Consider the following 6,851-nt stretch of genomic DNA (forward strand, 5'->3'; position numbering starts at 1 on the left):
TCTGACCAACATGTAAAACACATCTGTAAAATAACAGAATACCCTATAAGAAATATAAAAAAGACAAGACAGAGGAAATGGTACATTGGGGTTACTCAAAGACAAATGTGGCAAGACTTATGTCAAGCCCAAGTCCCCAGAGAAAAAAAATGGTAGAAAACCAAATTCAGTACTAAGGAATTTTTGGAAGGTTTTAAAACCAGAAGAATAGTTTACAAAGGACATTCGAAGAATAAAAACTGTACAAGGGGTGGTTAAGAATCCCCAAGGATTAAATAAGATGCATTTCTCTTCTGATAAAGTCTATACTAGGGGTGGAAACAGGTTTTCCCACCAAGTTCTCCCTCAGCAAACTGGTGTGGTCAATGGGAAGAGGACAGATGTGGCTACAGTCAGGAGGCAGACCCAAAGCCTGCCTGACTCAGGGAACCCACAAGTGCAGTGGGGACGGGAGAAGCCCTCTGCCTCCTTAGCCCAGTGCAGGGTCAGGCAAGTGGAGCCATCACCTGTAAATGTATCAAGAACAAAAGAATACAAAAAGACCCCATGTAAAATCCCCCAAGTGCAAAATGACTCCAAAGGGATAACTAAAGATGGTAAAGAGCTAACCAAATTAATGCCTCATACCCATCCTATGGTACCTAACAAGGATCTATGGAGTTAATATGAATGGGAAAATCCTTTCCATGCTTTGTGAGACCTTGTCTATGAGTGATTTAATATATAATGTTAGCGTTCCTTTGAGTGTTTTACAGATGTGCGACTCATTTGAAAGATACCTGAAGAAGCAAAGTCCAGCTATAGCTGTAAGATTCTTGGGAGTTTTGTGTAGGTTGGGTGAGAAGAGGATAGAGACTCCCAAATTATACCACTGTTAAGAAAATATACAGTACCAGGGGTGGGTTGCCCCACTATGAGCTGTTGGTCAGAGAGAGAGAGATCCTTGAGGCCCTCCAATTCACCAAAGCTATTGCCATTAATGTTGGTTGTACACTGGAAATGTCGGTAAGGCCATGTTGCTGAGGACACTGCATGTTGTGAGCATGGGAGAAGAAGAAGAGATGGAAATGAGACTAAGCCAAAAACAAAAAGAAAACTCCATGACACTAGATGGATGACATTCATATTGATGTGGGTGGTTGGGGAAGAAAGGACCCCCTATAATTCTACTCAATGATGGACCCCACGTGCTGCACACTATGGGCATGCCAAGCAATACCTGCAAGTGCAATAATGGCTTGACAAATACAGGTACAATTGACAAATTTCTAATTCAATAAGGCCCACTCCTAGGGGTGAAACACACATAAGGTTCTGTAGACCAGGCCAATGCCTTGCACTGGGACAGGCTACAGGCCCTAGTGGAGAAGCCATTGTGAGCATATTGTTTAATGAGTATAGTACACTTACTGGGATATCATCTAGGCATTTGTATTTACATTCATGTTTGTTTAAATGTGTCTACTTCCTTCCATTTGTCTTTATATTATAAGAAACATCCCTGAGATATATCAGTGGCCATAGCCTAAAGATGACTAATGGGGAAGCCCAGGTGTTAGGGTCTGTGACTCGGTGGGTCTCTTCAGGAGGACAAATGCACGAGTATGGAGATGCAAAAATCAAGCAGAGTTTTATTAAACCAGCTAGCTGGGGCTGACCGGCCTTACAAGACACGCCGGCCTGGTTAGAGCGATCAACCCTGAGGCAATTTCAGGTAAAGATTATATAGGCTCCCACAACCATTACACAAAAGCCCACGCTTATACAACCAATAGTTTCAAAGCAAGCATTTCACAAACCAATAACTTCAAAACAAGAAAAATGTTACAACTCCCTTCAGGTGTCCCAATCAGGGAGGGATGGGTGGTATGTGCCTGGCATGGCCCTTCCCTGTTATCTTGTGTAAGCAGACATGCCTACGTGACATGACACAGACCAGACAGGTCAGGCTCTGGGGGCTGCAGCGCTTACCCCTATCTATGGATGCCTGTGTCTCCAGTTGAGTTAATTGGTTACAAGCAGTAAATTCAAACAAGTAAATTCAAGCAGTAAATTCAGACAAGCAGTAAATTCAAACAAGCAGTAAATTCCTCTTTCCCTAACACCAGGAAGCCACTATCTTGCCATGATACAAAAGAGATCACCCTACATCTATCACCCCCTCCAAGGCTCAGGGACTTTAGCAGAAGATGGACAGGAAGATTGTAAAAGCAGAGGAAAGGGGTGGAGTGTCTCCCTATTGGCTCATTCCTCCAATGGGTAGGGCCTAAAGTGGAGCATGGACTACTAAGGGGCTGCTGGATGCCATCTTGGAATGGAAGCTAGGAGCCACAGGGAGTGGTAGCCATGTGGTGTGGGGGACACGCAGCCAGCCGCTCAGCAGCTGAAGGACAGAATGGACTGACTCTTGTAGGTCTGGAGAGATCACTGGCCCCAGAGGCATGAGTGAATGCTAGCAGTGACTATGGGTGTGGTGCAGTTTGATAAGGCAGGCTCTGAGTCCTGGCACAGGGCTAGGCACTGGATACTCATTTCTTTGTAAGTTAAGAAACTCTCATAAAATATATTATATTGTTTGTCTGATCACTCAGGAAACCCAGAGGGAATTCGGGTGACACTCATCTACCCATTTCCCATCCCCATGCCTGTGTATAAGCCATAAACTATAATGATCTCCAGTTATATTAATGTTGTTATAAATCATGGGATCCTTTTATGACTTATTAGCACATGTTACATGCCATTCATATGGGTACCATATTTCCTTGATCAGCTGGTGAACATTTAAGTTTTTTCCCATTTCCTGAATAGTGTGACTACAGCTACAAGAAACATTCAGGGTGCATGTCTCTTTCCCATGCTGATTTCATTTCTTTTGCATTTTCATTCAGCAGCACAATGTAGTTTCTCCCTGTAGTTATCATTGCTGTGCTCATTTGTATTCCCACTGAAATCTGCAGCAGGCGCCTTTCGCCACATTTGCTGAGATAGTTACCAGATTGAATGATAACCTTTGTGGTTTTGATCATCCAGTAGTGGGTCACAGACACAAGCCACCATGCCTTGCTTTCACATAGGGGCAGGGGATCCAAATTCAGATCTTTGCTTTTCTCACAGTAAGCACTTTACCCAGTGTGTCATCTTTTCAGCTCTTCAGGTTTATTTTCTGCTACCAGTTCATGACACAAGGAAAGTCAGTAGGACTCATGCTGAGGCATTTGTAAGTTGATGAGCTAGGAAAGGTAGTTGAGTAATTCAGCTTGAACTCAAAGATCTGAGAATGAAGAAATTGCAGTGTAAGTAGGACATGACTTAGAGACCCAGGAAATGAGGGATGGAGAGAGAGAGAGAGAGAGAGAGAGAGAGAGAGAGAGAGAGAGAGAATATGAATGATTCCATATAACTGATTTAAAGAAGGTGACATTTATTTCCACGATTTTTACTCTATCCAGGTGAATCCTCAGTGGGTTGGATGATGACCACCTACATGAAGGAGCCCAAATCTTTACTAAGGTGGCTTGCTTCAAATAGAGCTTCATTCATACAACCAAATAGATACACACCTGAACATCTTATTCTTCATAGAGCTTAATTTCTTCTATTAAATAAACACAAAAGCAAGCACATTACATAAATGGCCATGGTACATTTTATTATGGCAAATTTCTGACATCCATTTGTACAAGTCTCCCCCTAGGAGCACTTCTTCCTTTCAGTGACTTCTTTATGCAGTTGCGCATGTATACTTGAATTGATGTGACAGAAAAATTATTGTATGGAAATAATTGAATACATCAGGATTAACTGTATCACTTCTGTCTCATTCTCCATCAAAGACACCAGAGAATCATCAGGATGCCTTTAATAATACAGATAGTGGAATGATAAAGAAATGGATTGAAATTAGATCAGATAAATACAATGTGTTTTAGCAACAATCTGTACTTCAAGATTTTTCTGATAAGCATGAATCTTAAAATCAAATTTGGTACATAAATTATCTACAGGGTTATATGCTATTGAGTTCATGGAATCTTATTTCATCCCCTGTCAAAAGTTAAAATTAAATTTAAATATATAAGCTATTTTTTAAAAGGTTGTATACAAGCAGATCCAAGTATTCCATAGGCATTCTTATTCATGTTTCACATTTCTAAACAAAATGTTTCTTTTTGAAAGTCAACACACTATTGTAGAGATAAGCATACCACTTCAAAATCTTGAATTCAATGCTAGTGGGAAAATGAGACAGTATAGAGTTAAGATGAGATAAATGTATTATGTACCCCAAGAAGCTAAAATCAAAATAGTAACAATTATTTTGTCCTAAACACAATCTTTATGAATGCATTCTTCACCTCCTTGTTCATAAGGCTGTAGACCAGAGGGTTCAGCGTAGAAATGATTATGGTGTAGAACACAGATATGATTTTGTTTGTGTCCAAGAAGTGACTGGAGCTGGGCTGTAGGTACACGAAGATGAGTGTCGCTTAGAACATGGAGACTGCAGTGAAGTGGGTAGCACAAGTGGACAAAGCTTTGCAGTACCCTGAAGCTGAGTTCATCTTTAATATGCTGGTAAAAATTAACATGTAGGATACTACAATTATTATGAAATCAAAAAAGATATTGAAGCTGGCTATATGGATAAGAATCAGCTCATTAGCATGTCTATTAGAGCAAGATACAGACATGACTGCTGGAATATCACAGAAGAAATGAGGAACCACAGTGCACTTACAGAAGGAGAGGCTTAAAGCATTTCCAGTATAAATGGAAGCATTCAGGAAACCACAGATATAGCAGCCAATGACTAGGCACACACACACACACACACACACACACACACACTTTTGTTTTCATGGTCATGGCATAGTGTAGGGTTTTACATACTGCAACACAGTGATGCTAGGCCATTGAGACCAAAAGAAAATTCTCCATATTGGCAAAGGTTAAAAAAAAGAACATCTGAGCAGCACAAGCATTGTAAGTCATGACCTTGTCATCTATAAGAAATCCAGCTATGACCTTTGGAGTGATTGTTGAAGAGTAACAAAAGTCCACCAGAGACAGATTACTGAGGAAAATGTACATGGGACTGTGAATCCGAGAGTCCAAGAGAATCAGCAGGATCATCCCCAGGTTCCCAACCAGGGTGATGGTGTAGATGAGGAAGAAGGTGATAAAAAGGGGAACATGCAGGCCTGGGTCATCAGTGAGTCTTATCAGGATAAACTGTGTCTCTTCTGTCCCATTCTCCATTAATGATATCAAATATTCAGTAAAAGGCCTTTAACAATAAAAAATAGTGTAATGGCAAATAAAATTGACTGAAATTGGTTAGGATAACTACAATGTGTATTAGCAACAACTTGTACTTCAAGATTTTTCAGAAAACATGAGTTTGAAGCATAAATTATCTACAGGGTTATATGCTTTTGAGTCTGTGGAATCTGAATATCTCCTGCTCAAAATTAAAGCTAGATACTTAGATACAATTATTTAAGATACATTTGTGAGATAGAGGTAGACAATTTAATAACTAAATAAACATAACTCATTTTGATGTAGATGTCTGCCTATTCACTTTTTGTGAACTCAGTAAGACTAGCACTTCTGTTCAGCTTACCTGCTAAGAAATACATTCATGGTTCTCTGTCAAGAATATTATGACTTAGCTAAGAATTATATCCAGGTAATTATGAAACACAGTAGGTATAAACTTCATGCATATTTAAATAACCTGAATTATCGTTTTCTGTCCTCTACCCTTTCCAACCTTCATCCTATTGCAACTCTAATGGTCTACAGTAAATTTCAGTTAATGAGACAGTAATTAATTATCTGATTTTCTTTAATCACTGTGAACTGACCTTGGTCACTAATAAATGATTAGAAAAGTTATGCGATGAAGGAAGAAAAATCTGTAACAAAATACCCAAATGTTTGCTTTCTGAAAACTAAAGGGTCCTGGATGAATTCATGAGTTCCCAAATTGTATTTTAATGGTTTCACACACACACATACACAGACACACACACACACACACACACACACACACAAGCTTTTAATACAAGCACATATGTACATGTTAATGAGGATATGCCTACCTAAAGTTTTGATTAGATTAAACAAGACTTTAACTTAAATCAATGTTACACAATACTGTGCATGTTAGACTTGGTGAGGTTCCAGATGTGTTGGGAGAATGTTTCAATTCAGAGGCAATTTTGAGCTGTGACATATCAGATAGAGAAAACATAGAGCTCCAGTTCCTGAAAGAAATGCATATCAGGTTTCCATTGACTACCTATAAGCTATTGATGCTTATCTAACTCCTCTAAATAACACAAATGCCATCTGCAAAATGAAGACAGCAATGACACCTACTTTTAAGTATTATTGTGACAAAAATATTACATCGAAGATAATAAAATGTGGGCATTAAGGTCAGTTTGGTGAGTGCTGATCATCATGAGGATAAGATAACAGTCCGTTTGTTATCTTGATCAAAGTAGATACTAGCATGCAGGCTTCTGTTCTGAGTGATTTTAAAGTTGAAATATTTATACCCTAACTGACTTTTCACCCAGGCTCAGGCCACTGAAATTGTCTGTGCCTTTTCATGATTCTCTGTTGGGGACCCCTGTTGTGTAAAGTAGCAGTCTCTCCATGTCCGGATAGCCTATGGGCTCAGCTTCATATGCAGAGACTCCTTTTGTCAGCAGGGTGCCTTCCCGGCATCTTCCTGACTCATCTTTTGAAGTAGCCATGGCCTCCAGCTCTGGAACTGCCAGCTTTTCCTGTGTGATTTTCAGGCAGTCTGACAGCCTGGCAGGAGCCCACTTCCA

General features: G+C 39.9%; 1 pseudogene; it reads right to left on the minus strand.

The window, feature by feature from the left end:
* Positions 1-4,316: 4,316 nt before the first annotated feature.
* LOC103733359 lies at positions 4,317-5,262 on the minus strand (annotated as a pseudogene).
* Between the last annotated feature and the right edge of the window lie 1,589 nt (positions 5,263-6,851).

Source organism: Nannospalax galili, unplaced genomic scaffold (genome assembly GCF_000622305.1).
Source record: "Nannospalax galili isolate Female #2095 unplaced genomic scaffold, S.galili_v1.0 scaffold936, whole genome shotgun sequence".
Lineage (NCBI taxonomy): Eukaryota > Metazoa > Chordata > Mammalia > Rodentia > Spalacidae > Nannospalax > Nannospalax galili.